The following is a 14,145-nucleotide window of genomic DNA, read 5'->3' as shown; positions in this document are numbered from 1 at the left end:
ATACCGGCTACAACAATGTGAGCTGCTGAAGAAACCAGGACTATAATACTTCATACCTTGGTGAGTTATTAACTCATCCCCCTCCTCAGGTGGAAGAACAAACAAACAACAAAAGTACAGCTTTTACTATCAGAGATTTATGAAACTTTAAAAGCTCCCACTTATTTTTCTTAGCTTCTGGAAGGGAATTCTCTTCACTTCAAACTACAGGGAGCTTCAGCAATAACTTGTTCCACCCTACAGCATACCTCCTTGTTTCTCCTTGGTCTTTGCACTAATGCAATTATTTTTTCCTCATGTGCTTAACTTTTCTGAGATGGCAGTGGGAATCTATTTCTTTAAGCGCCTTCTTGAGTGGCTGAATTCACACAACTTTTTTAAACCTGAAATTAAAGAGGTATTCCGTTAACCAGAGGATACCTACAGCATCTATGATATGTAAGAAGTAGTAGTGGATAGAAAATAGAGCTTACAATCTACATGCAAATAGAAAATGCATCCTCATGGAAAAATACAAACTAGAAAAATACGAAGTGAGTCACCTGAGGGCCCATGCCCACTCCCAGATTATGATAAATTTGGAAGGCTCCATGGCATTAGAAGGAAGTGTTAGAATAAGACAATATCAACCTACATGCCTGTGGAAATAGCATGAACTATGACTGAGGGCCAGGGATTAGGAAGAACAAGACATGATTTGTTCCTGCTCCTGTCCCAACTTGGGCACAAGTGCTTGAAACAATAGAAGAGTTTCCTTTTGCACCTACCTTGCTGCTTCCTTGAGGGTAAATTCAACAAATTGTCTCTTGACTTTCAGAGATCCTTGTACTTCTTCTTCAAGCAAAATGAAAATTCTTTCATAATCTGAAGATATTTTAAAAATTATTATTTCTACAATTATAAAAATGAAATAGACCTCAACCTTAGTGCATCCACTAACACAGTATACATTTTTAAATGGGCTACAATGTTACATAGTGTTTGTGTTTTGCATGTTTAAATCACAGCATCTGTATATTACTAAGGAAACTATCATGAACACTAACAAAAAGCACGTAAGCAGATGTATTAGAAATTTTCAGTGAAATTAAGGAGAAGCCATGCTAAACTATATACAGATCCAATTCAGCCAAACAATGAGTTCAAGAGGCATCGTAATTGTGTTCTAAATCATAGAATGAGAGACTTCTCAGGCTTTCATTGATATACATTCTTGCACTACTTACTTCGCCCACACCTTCGAACTTCTTTCATTAATTGATATTTTACATCATCATTAAATTTCTTTGCCATAGCAGGAGATATTTGTGGCGTATTTGGCAGTTTCCATTGAAGACATCGCTGTGACTGGTGAGTCACCTGCAGAGACATTGTTGTTTTGGGTTCCTACCACAAACTCATTGCATTAATTTTGTAAAGCAGCTCATCTTTGCTGAGACTAATGCAGTTATAAGAGAAAGAATCTAATGGTTTGGGTGGCATATGCTCTCCTGTCATATTTATACTCTCTAGTGGAGCAGAATCTGACAGGAAGCCATCAGGAGGGGTTTGGCCATATTCCAACTCCTCCTCCTTGATATCGTTAATGACAGTAGCATTTGGAAACCAAATGTAAAAGCTGAGCTGCGAGGTAAGTGCATTATGTCACCCCCACAGGTATATCCCTCTGCTGCTCAGTTTCTAGGAAGTTACCTCATAAAGCAGGCGAATAAACCAGGTGGCTATCCGAGACCCCTCAAACTGAGCTCAAGAAAGGCAATACAACAAAACCACCTACTTCCCTGCAGGACACTATGCATGCATACGGAAACCAGGTAGGACAGTACAAGCAATACACAAACATACACAGATCCCTGGTACTCCTGGATGAAGTACAAGCTCCTGACATATTACTACGCCCTGGTGGAACCACTGACAAGGAGTTATCAGGTGCTTCTGGGCGGTTTTTCATCTTCTCCTCATGGAGATTACGATTGTTGTTGGCGTCTGGAAACAAAATGAAGAGGTCGAGCTATGAGGCTAAGTGCATAATGACAACCCCACAGGTATACCCCACTGATGCTCAGTTTCTAGAAAATTATCCCGTAAAGCAGGACGATATGCCAGGTGGCAATCAGAGAACCCTGAAATTCAGGCAAGAAAAGATAATACCACAAAACCACCTTCTTCCCTTGATGACACTATGCATGAATATGGAAATCAACTAGGACAGTACAACTTATAAGAAAACATGTACAGATCCCTGATACTCATGGCTGGAAAATACCAGCTCCTGCCATATTAATACACCCTGATGCAACAGTGGACAAGAAGTTATGAGGTGCTGGTTGGACTTTTTGTATCTTCTCTTCACAGACATTGTGAGTGATGGTAGCATCTGGAAACCAAATGAACAGGTTGAGCTGCGAGGTAAGTGCATTATGTCAACCCGGCAGGTATACCTCTCTGATGTTATGTTTCTAGGAAATTATTTCATAAAGCAGGAGAGGATATGCCAGGTGACGATCTGAGATACCTCAAATTGAGCTCATGAAAGACAATATAACAAAACCACCTTCTTCCCCTTATGACAGTATGCATTCATATGGAAACCAAGTAGGACAGTACAACTAGTAAACAGATGTACACAGATCCCTGGGACTCATGGCCAGAATACCAGCTCCTGCCAAATTAATACGCCCTGGTGTAACAGTGGACAGCAAGTTATCCGGTGCTGGCTGGCTGTTTTTAAAGTCTTTTCGCCGACATTGTGAGTGACGGTAGCATCTGCAAATCTAATGAACAGGTTGCATTGTGAGGAAAGTGCATTATGTCAACCCCACTGGTATATCCCTCTGATGCTGAGTTTCTAGGAAATTATAGCACAAAGCAAGAGGACATGCCAGGTGGCAACCTGAAACCCCTTAAATTGAGCTCACGAAAGATAATAAAACAAACCACTTTCCCCTCTTCATGACATTATGCATGCATATGGAAACCAAGGAGGACAATCCAACTTACAAGAGAACATACAGAGATCACTGGCACTCATGGCTGGAATACCAGCTCCTGCCATATTAATAAGCCCTGGCAGAATAGCTGACAAGATGTTATTAGGTGCTGGTTGGCCATCTTCCATCTTCTCTTCACGGACATTGTGAGTGACGGTCGAGTCTAGAAACCAAAACAACAAGTCAAGCTGTGAGGTAAGTGCATTATGTCAATAACATGTATGTATGCCTCTCATGCTCAGTTTTTAGGACATTATCTCATAAAGCAGAAGGATATTCCAGGTGGCGATCTGAGACCCCTCAGATTGAGCTCACAAAAGATAATACAATAAAACCACCTTCTTCAACTTATGACACTGCATGCATACGGAAACCAAGTAGAAACAACGAGTAAAGAAACATACACTGATCCCTTGTACTCGTGGGCGGAATGCCAGCTCCTGACAGATTAATAAGCACTCATGTAATGGTTGGCAAAAAGTTATCAGGTGCTGGATGGCCATTATTTATCTTCTCTTCACAGATATTGTGAGTGACTGTAGCATCTGAAAATCAAATGAAAAGGTTGAGCTGTGAGGTACATGCATTATGTCAACCCCACAGGTATGTCCCTCTGATGCTCAGTTTCTAAGAAATTATTTCATAAATAAGGAGAAGATATGCCAGGTGGTGATCTGAGATCACCCAAATTGAGCTCACAAAAGAAAGTACAACCAAACTACCTTCTTTCCTTGATGACACCATGCATACATATGAAAACAAAGTAGGACAATCCAACTTACAAGCAAATGTACACAGATACCTGGTAACTCATGGATGAAATACCATCAGCTTCCATATTAATAATCCCAGGTAGAACTGTTTACAAGACGTTATCAGGTACCGGTTGGTCATTTTGCATCTTATCTTCACGGACATTGTGAGTGAGAGTAGGATCCGGAAAATATAATAGGTTTAAAATTTGGAAAGAAATAAAACCATCATTAGTCACAGATGATATTGCTCTGTACATAGAAAATGTCAAACAGGCCAGACGTCCTCCAAGATGGATGAATAGGAACAGCTCCAGTCTGCAGTTCCCAGTGAGAGAGCGACAGAAGATGAGTGATCTGTGCATTTCCAACTGAGATACCAAGTTCATCTCATTGGGACCGGTTAGACAGTAGGAACAACCCAAGGTGGGTAAGCCGAAGCAGGGTGGGGCATTGCCTCACCTGAGAGGCACAAGGGGCCAGAGTACTCTCTCTCCCAGCCAAGGGAAGCCATTAGGGACTTTTCTGGACACTTCAGTACTCCGGCTCAGATACTGCACTTTTCCCACAGTCTATACAACCTACAGACCAGGAGATTCCCTCTGGCACCTACAATGCCAGTGCCCAGGTTTCCAACATGAAACTAGGCAGCCATTTTAGTCAAGTGGCACCTGGAACGCCAACGAGAGACAACTGCTCATTCCCCCTGAAAAAGGGTGCTGAACCAGGGAGCCAAGTGAGCTGGCTCAGCAGGTCCCACCCCTACGAACACTAGCAAGCTAAAATCCACCGGCTTGAAATTCTCGCAGCCAGCACAGCAGTCTGAGTTTGACCTGAGATGTTCGAGCTTGGTAGGGGGAGGGGCACCCACCATTGCTGACGCTCCAGTAAGAGGTTCCACATTGCTGTGTAAACAAAGCCACCAGGAAGTTTACACAGCAGCTGGGCAGAGCCCAGCATGGCAGCTCAGCAAGGCCTCTCTGCAGGCAGACTGTCAAGCAGATTCCCTTCTTGCTGGGCAGGGCATCTCAGAAAAAAACAAAAGAGGGCAGATTGTCAGGGACTTACAAAGCTCCCAGCTTCCTGGGATAGAGCACCTGGGAAAAGGGACGGTTGTGGGTTCAAATTCAGCAGACTTAAACATCCCTGCCCAGCAGCCCTGAAGGGAGCAATGGATCCTTCAGCACAGTGCTTGAGCTCTGTTAAGGGACAGACTGCCTCCTCAAGTGGCTCCCTGACCCCCCGTGTATCCTATCTGTGAGTCATGTCATACGAGAGAGCTCTGGCTGACATCAGGCAGGTACCCTTTTGGGACAAAGCTACCAGAGGACAGAACAGGCAGCAATCTTTGCTGTTCTGCAGACCCCACTGGTGACTCCCAGGCAAGCAGGGTCTGGAGTGGACCTCCAGCAAACTCCAGCAGACCTGTAGCAGAGGAGCCTGACTGTTAGAAGGAAAACTAACAAACAGAAAGAAATAGCTTCAACATAAACAGAAAGGGCGTCCACTCAGAAGCTCCAGCCAAAAGTCACCAACTTCAAAGACCAAAGGTAGATAAATCCACAAAGATAGGAAGGATCCAGCACAAAAAGGCTGAAATCACCAAAAGCCAGAATGCCTCTTCTCCTCCAAGGGATCACCACCCCTCACCAGCAAGGGAACTAAACTGGATAAAGAATGAGTGTGATGAACTGACAGAAGCAGGCTTCAGAAGGTGAGTAATAACAAACTTCTCTGAGCTAAAGGAGGATGTTCTCACCCAATGTAAGGAAACTAAGGATCTTGACAAAACGTTAGATGAAATGCTAACGAGAATAACCAGCATTGAAAAGAACATAAACGACATGACAGAGCTGAAAAACACAGCACGAGAACTTCATGAAGCATATACAAGTTTCAATAGCCGAATCGATCAAGCAGAAGAAAGAATACCAGAGATTGAAGATCAACTCAATGAAATAAAGTGAGAAGGCAAGATTAGAGAAAAACAGTGAAAAGAAATGAACAAAGCCTGCAAGAAATATGGGATTCTGTGAAAAGACCAAATCTATGTTTGATCAGTGTGTCTGAAAGTGATGGGGAGAACAATACCAAGCTGGAAAACACTCTTCAGGATATTATCCAGGACAACTTCCCCAGCCTAGCAAGGCAGGCCAACATTCAAATACAGGAAATACAGAGAACACCACAAAGGTATTACTCGAGAAGAGCAACTCCAAGGCACATGATCGTCAGATTCACCAGGGTTGAAATGAAGGAAAAAATGCTAAGGGCAGCCAGAGAGGAAAGGTCAGGTTACCCACAAAGGGAAGCCCATCACACTCACAGCAGATCTCTCAGCAGAAACCCTATAGGCCAGAAGACAGTGGGGGCCAATATTCAGCATTCTAAAAGAAAAGCATTTTCAACCCAGAATTTCATATCCAGCCAAACTAAGCTTCATAAGCGAAGGAGAAATAAAATCCTTTACGGACAAGCAGATGCTGAAAGATTTCATCACCAACAGGCCTGCTCTACAAGAGCTCCTGAAGGAAGCACTAAACGTGGAAAGGAACAACCAGTACCAGCCATTGCAAAAGCATACCAAACTGTAAAGACCATTGATGCTGTGAAGAAACTGCGTCAACTACTGGGCAAAACAACCAGCTAGCATCAAAATGGCAGGATCAAATTCACACACAACATTATTAACCTTAAATGTAAATGGAATAACTGCCCCAATCAAAAGACACAGACTGGAAAATTGGATAAAATGTGGGTTTGTTATAAATAGCTCTTATTTATAAATAGCACACCCATCAGTGTGCTGTATTCAGAAAACCCATCTCTTGTGCAAAGACACACATAGGCTCAAAATAAAGAGATGGAGGAAGATTTACCAAGCATTGGAGAGCAAAAAAAAAAAAAAAAAAAACAAAAAAACAAAACAAAACAAAACCAAACCAGGGGTTGCAATCCTAGTCTCTGATAAAACAGACTTTAAACTGACAAAGATCAAAGGAGACAAAGAAGGGCATTACATAATGGCAAAGGGATTAATGCAACAAGAAGAGCTAACTATCCTAAATATATATGCACCCAATACAGGAGCACCCAGATACATAAAGAAAGTTTTGATGGTCTACAAAGAGACTTAGACTCCCACACAATAAGAGTGGGAGACCTTAACACACCACTGTCAATACTAGATGGATCGGTGAGATGGAAAATTAACAAGGATATCCAGGACTTAAACTCAGATCTGGACTAAGCGGACCTAATAGACATCTACAGAACTCTCCACCCCAAAACCACAGAATATACTTTCTTCTCAGCACATCATCGCACTTATTCTAAAATTGACCATATAATCGGAAGTAAAACACTCCTCAGTAAATGCAAAAGAATGGAAATCATAACAAACAGTCTGTCAGACCACAGTGCAATCAAATTAGAACTCAGGATTAAGAAACTCACTCAAAACCGCACAACTACATGGAAACTAAACAACCTGCTCCTGAATGACTACTGGATAAATAATGAAATGAAGGAAGAAATAAAGATGTTCTTCAAAGCCAATGAGAAAGAAGACAGAACATTCCAGAATCTCTGGAACACATTTAAAGCAGTGTCTAGAGGGCAATTTATAGCACTAAATGCCCGCCAGAGAAGTGAGGGAAGTTATAAAATCAACACCCTAACGTCACGATTAAAAGAACTAGAGGAGCAAGATCAAACAAATTCAAAAGCTAGCAGAAGGCAAGAAACAACTAAGATCAAAGCAGAACTGAAGGAGAGAGACACAAACAATCTTTCAAAAAATGAATGACTCCAGGAGCTGGTTTTTTGAAAAGATCAACAAAATAGACAGTTGGCTAGCCAGACTAATAAAAAAGAAAAGAGATAAGATTCAAATAGATTCAATAAAAAATGATAAAGGGGATATCACCACTTATCCCACAGAAATACAAACTACCATCATAGGTTACTACAAACACCTCTATGCACATAAACCATTAAATCTAAAAGAAATGGTTAGATTCCTGGACACTTACACCCTCCCAACACTAAACTAGGAAGAAGTTGAATTCCTGAATAGACCAATAACAAGGTCTGAAGTTGAGGTTGCAATTAATAGCCTACCAACTAAACTATGTCCATGCCAGATGGGTTCACAGCCGAATTCTACCAGAGGTACAAAGAGGAGCTGGTATCATTCCTTCTGAAACTATTCCAAACAATATAAAAAGAGGGAATCCGCCCTAACTAATTTTTTGAGACCATCATCATGATATTAATACCTGGCAGTGATACAACTAAAAAAAGAAAATTTCAGGCCAATATCCATGAGGAATATCGATGCAAAAATCTTCAATAAAATACTGGCAAACCAAGTCCAACAGCACATCAAAAAGCTTATCCATCATGATCAAGTTGGCTTCATCCCAGGGATGCAAGGCTGGTTCAACACCTGCAAATCTAACCCATCACATAAACAGAACCAAAGACAAAAACCACATACTTATCTCAATAGATGCAGAGAAGGCCTTCAACAAAATCAACAGCCCTTTATGCTAAACATTCTCAATAAACTAGACATCGATGTATCATATCTCAAAATAATAAGAGCTATTTATGACAAACCCACAGCCAATATCATACTGAATGGGCAACAACTGGAAGCATTCCCTTTGAAAACTGGCACAAGACAAGAATGCCCTCTCTCACCATTCCTATTCAATGTAGTATTGGACGTTCTGGCTAGGGCCGTCAGTCAAGAGAAAGAAATAAAGGGTATTTAAATAGGAAGAGAGGACGTCAAATTGTCCCTGTTTGCAGATGACATGATTGTATATTTAGAAAACCCATTGTCTCAGCCCCAAATCTTCTTAAGCTGATAAGCAACTTCAGCAGTCTCAGTATACAAAATAAATGTGCAAAATTCGCAAGCATTCCTACACACCAATAATAGACAAACAGAGAGCCAAATCATGAGTGAACTCCCATTCACAATTGCTACAGAGAATAAAATACCTAGGAATACAACTAACAAGGGATGTGATGGACCTCTTCAAGAAGAACTACAAACCACTGCTCAAGGAAATAAGAGAGGACACAAACAGATGGAGAAACATTCCATGATCATGGTTAGGAAGAATCATACTGCCCAAAGTAATGTATAGATTCACTGTGATCCCCATCAAGCTACCAATGACTTTCTTTACAGAATTGGAAAAAACCACCTTAAACTTCATATGGAACCAAAAAAGAGCCCACATAGCTAAGTCAATCCTAAGCAAAAACAAAAGCAAAAAACAAAAAACTGGAGGCATCATGCTACCTGACTTCAAACTATATTACAAGGCTACTGTACTTAAAACAGTATGGTACTGGTACCAAAACAGAGATATACACCAATGGAACAGAACAGAGGTCAGAAACAATGCTACACAACTACAACCATCTGATCTTTGACAAACCAGACAGAAACAAGCAATGGGGAAACGTTTCCCTATTTAATGAATGGTGTTAGGAAAACTGGCTAGCCATATGCAGAAAGTTGAAACTGGATCCCTTCCTTACACCTTATACAAAAATTAACTCTAGATAGATTAAAGATTTAAACATGAGGCCTAACACCATAAAAACTCTAGAAAAAAACCTAGGCAATACCATTCAGGACATAGGCATGGACAAGGACTTCATGATTAAAACACCAAAAGCAATGGCAACAAAAGCCAAATTAGACAAATGGGATCTAATTAAACATAAGAGCTTCTGCACAGCAAAAGAAACTATCAATAGACTGAACCAGCAACCAATAGAATGGGAAGAAAATTTTGCAATCTACCCATCTGACAAAGGGCTAATATCCAGAACCTAAAGAGAACTTAAATTTACAAGAAAAAACCCAAACAACCCCATCAAAAAGTGGGCAAAGGTTATGAACAGACACTTTTCAAAAGAAGACTTATATGCAGCCAACGAACATATGAAAAAAACCTCATCATACCGGTCATTAGAGACACCACATTGAGATACCATCTCACGCCAGTTAGAATGGCGATCATTAAAAAATCAGGAGACAACAGATGCTGGAGAGGATGTGGAGAAATAGGAATGCTTTTACACTGTTGGTGAGAGTGTAAATTAACTCCACCATTGTGGGAGACAGTGTGACAATTCCTTAAGCATCTAGAAATAGAAATACCATTTGACCCAGCAATCCCATTACTGTGTATATACCCAAAAGATTTAAATCACTCTATTATAAAGACACATGCACACATATGTTTATTCTGGCACTGTTCACAATAGCAAAGAATTGGAACCAACTCAAATGCCTATCAATGATAGATTGGGTAAAAAAAATGTGGCACATACACACTATGGAATACAATGCAGCCATAAAAAAGGATGAGTTCATGTCCTTTTCAGGAACGTGGATGAAACTGGAGATCATCATTCTCAGCAAAGTGACACAAAAACAGAAAACCAAAGACCACATGTTCTCACTCATAAGTGGGTGTTGAACAATGAGAACACATGGACATAAGGAGGGGAACATCACATACTGGGGCCTGAGGGTGTGGGGGGCTAGGGGAAGAATAGCAGGGTGGGGGGGATTGGGGAGGGATAGCATTATGAGAAATATCTAATGTAGATGACGTGGCAATGGATGCAACAAATACCACCATGGCATGTGTATACCTATGCAACAAACCTGCACGATCCGCACATGTACCCCAGAACTTAAAGTATAATAAATAAATAAATAAGAAAATGTAAAACAATAAAATCATTACAGTGAATGAGAAAATTTAGTCAAGTTACTAGATATTATAAAAATGACTGGTATTTCTTTATAATTAATAGCAACAAATAATTAGAATATAAAATTTCAAATGTCATTAAAAACAGTACCCAAAACATCAAATGCATAGGAATAAATCTAATCAGAGGTTGCAGTGAGCCGAGATCACACCATTGCACTCCAGCTTGGGCAACAAGAGCAAAACTCCAAAAAAAAAAAAAAAAAAGAAATAGAATGATGCTGGTAGATATACCCTATTAAATATGAGATTTCTCATAGAGTAACTAAAACAGTGTGATATTGGAGAAATGACTGGCAAATACACCAAGGGAAGAGGACACAGAAGCCAGACACAATCTGGAAATACAAAACAGCCAGATTTACCACAGAAGAGCTCCTGTAAAACACTGTGGAAATGACAGTGCTTTATAATAAATGCACTTCATAAATGCAGGGAAAATACAAATCTTGAATCTTACCTCATCCCACTCCAAAACATTATGGAAGATGGATAGACAATCTAGTAAACACTTAAGATATTATCTTCACAAGTATAGAATGGGCGAGGATGTTTTTAATGAGGGTAGAAAAACACTAGCCGTAAAGAATGAATTGTTTAATTAAACATAATTAAATGGAAAACTTCTATTCCCCAAAAGACACTATTAAGACAATGAGAAAACGAAGTATATTTGTAGATTACATATTGTATAGTATATAGTATAGGTTATACATATAAATTTATATTAATTTCACACACCCTCACACACACACCATATATGTGCATACACACACATATACGTATATGTGTGTGTATATGTGTATACACACATATATTGGACAACAACTGAGTGGGATCCAGAACATATCCAGAACCATAAATCAATTTTAAAAAACCAACATCCCAATAAAATTTGGGGGGGAAAGCTCAATATGCACTTCATAAGAGTCATACTCTAATATGACTTTAATAATCACATCAAATACACCCGAACTCTGACTTTACTCCATTCCATGAATATTTATTTGATATGAATGGCAGATCTAGAAGAATACTTAGAATATTATCATCATGGCATTGAGTGATGCAAAGATGTTCTTAAAATAAAAAAAAAGGACTAGCCTTAAATAATGTGCTGATTAATAAATTTAAGACAATCTGTTCATCCAAAACACATTTTTGAGATAGTCCGAAAGCAAAATAGATTTGTAGAAGATACTAAAATTGCATATGTATTTGTATATATATATATATATATATATATACACATATGTGCCTGTTTATAACTGAAATCCAGAATATATGTAAACTACAAATCCATTTTTAAAATACAAATATCTCAACAAAATTTGGGGAAAAAGACCTGAGAAGTAACTTCTGAAAAGACGTAGTTAAATGGCCAATGAACACATAAAAAGGCACTCCCCAAAAACTCAATAAATAGCTGGGCGCCATGGCTCAGGCTTGTAATCCCAACACTTTGGAAGGCTGAGGTACGCGAATCACTTGAGCCCAGGAGTTGCAGACCAGCCTGGGCAACTTGGCGAAACCCCGTCTCTACCCAAAAATACAAAGATTCGCTGGGCTTGGTGGCGTGCACTTGTAGTCCTAGCTACTTGGGAGACTGAGAAAATAGAATCGATTGAACCCAGGAGGTTGAGGTTGCAGTGAGCCGAGATCATGCCACTGCACTCCAGCCTGGGCGAAAGAGGTAGACCCCGTCTCAAAAGACAAAAATCAAGAAATAAAAATATTTTTAAAAAATACAGTGCTCAATCTCATTAATCAGCAGAGAAATGCAAGTGTAAACATAAGGAGAGATCACTGCACACCCATCAGAATGGCTGGAATGAAAGACTAACTGGCTGCGCGGTGGCTCAGGCCTGTAATCCCAGCACGTTGGGAGGCCGAGGTGGGCCGATCACGAGGTCAGGATATCAAGACCATCCTGGCCAACATGGTGAAACCCTGTCTCTATGAAATACAAAATATTAGCCAGGTGTGGTGGCTTGCGCCTGTAGTCCCAGCTACTCCAGAGTCTGAGGCAGGGGAATCGCTTGAACCCGGGAGTTGGAAGTTGTAGTGGGCAGAGATCACACCACACCACTGTACCCCAGCCTGGGCGACAGAGTAAGACTCCGTCTCAAAAAAAAAAAAAAAAAAAAAAACGAAAAGAAAAGAAAGAGAGAGAGAAGGAAAAAGGAGAGAGAGAAAGAAAGAAAGAAATAGAGAAAGAGAGAGAAAGAAAGACTAACTGTACAGGGATTGAGCCAATGTGCCACAGCTGGAACTTCTGAATATTTAACTCAACTCTGATTTCCACACAGACACCCAAGGCTGTGGCCCAAAGGTCAGACAGAACCCAAAATAAGAGGTCCTTCAGGACTGAAATCAACCAACGGAGGAAAAGCACCCCACCCCAGGGTGAGGCAGAGCTCCCAAGGTCAGGTAGCCTCCCTCATGGCTGACACGGAGCTCCCCGAGTCCCACCATAGACTTAGATAATCCAAGGGATAGCACCCCCCTGCCCCCATGGAACCGGGAGACAGCACCCACAGATAATAATTTTAAAACCCGGCACCAAGAGAAAGCATCCGGCAAGCGTCCCTACTGGGGATAAACAGATCCACAGAAAAGCCAACACATCCTAGTTGAGAGCGAGCAACAACCAAGGACAAATGCACCCCACGGCCAAAAACAACACCCAAAGAAGAGTCCCTCACGTGCTGAGATAAAGCCCCTGATTGAGAGTGACCCCACAGGGTGACAATCACGCGTCCGGGGCACAGCCACCCCCAACCCAGCTCCTGAGCGCAGAGTCCCCAAGACAGAGTACCCACTCAGGGCTGCGACCACAGAAACACCAGCCGCCCCTGAGGCTGACACAGGTAACCAAGGCAGGGTCCCCACCCCCGGGCTCACATCATTTCAACAGGAAAAGTCCCTCATATTACCGAAAGGAAGCCCCCAAGAAAAGGCCCGGCCCCACCACATAGCCGAGACGAGGTGGCCAGGGAAAACTCCCCCATGACTGACACAGGCGCCATGGCAGTGTCCCCAGAGTGGAACCACATCACCCAGGGAGCCCGTACCACACACCCAATGGAGAGCACCCCAGAAAAGACACTTTCTGAAGACTGACCTTGCCAGAGAAGCTGCGGCGGCACCTCACAAAATGGCAGTGACGTTGTGGTGCCTCCCCCTGGTGTAACTTTCTAGAAACCTGCCTTCTGGGAGTTGTGGGAAATGTGCCCCCTAAGGCACTTGTGAGTGATGCGCATGGGTCTCACCAGAAGCACCGATCCAGTAGGGGATGGAAGAGAAGCTGCCGGCCACTGCATGCCCTGCGCCAGCCAAACACTGGGGAACTGGGGGCGCCAGGGCCCCGAGGTGAAGCCTTGTGCTCAGCAGGACCGCGTGCACCAGACAGCGCAGCCCTCCCCTTCGCTTACTCTGGCGCCCTCTACAGGCGGCATTCAGTAACAACCGCACAGCCGTCATAGGGAGAGGAACGCAGAACCACTTTCTCATACAGCGGGTTGAAATCGCTTGGGTAACATAGCCAGATCCTGGCTTTACAAAACAACCAGCCAACCAAAAAGAAAAAGA

General features: G+C 41.8%; 1 protein-coding gene and 1 long non-coding RNA gene across 2 annotated transcripts in view; both read right to left on the bottom strand.

Moving 5' to 3' along the window:
- The window catches only part of LOC103791304 (uncharacterized), a 204,268-nt gene that overhangs the window by 82,399 nt on the left and 107,724 nt on the right, over nt 1–14,145 (bottom strand). The gene's annotated exons all lie outside the window — the stretch shown is intronic.
- On the bottom strand, nt 1,852–3,531 carry LOC100389444 (uncharacterized). Its single transcript, XR_013531651.1, has 3 exons — nt 3,395–3,531; nt 3,001–3,153; nt 1,852–1,986 (listed from the first exon to the last, which is right to left on the bottom strand). It is a non-coding gene; the product is annotated as an uncharacterized LOC100389444 (long non-coding RNA).

Source organism: Callithrix jacchus, chromosome X (genome assembly GCF_049354715.1).
Source record: "Callithrix jacchus isolate 240 chromosome X, calJac240_pri, whole genome shotgun sequence".
NCBI lineage: Eukaryota > Metazoa > Chordata > Mammalia > Primates > Cebidae > Callithrix > Callithrix jacchus.
This window is presented reverse-complemented; position numbering and strand designations above follow the sequence as displayed.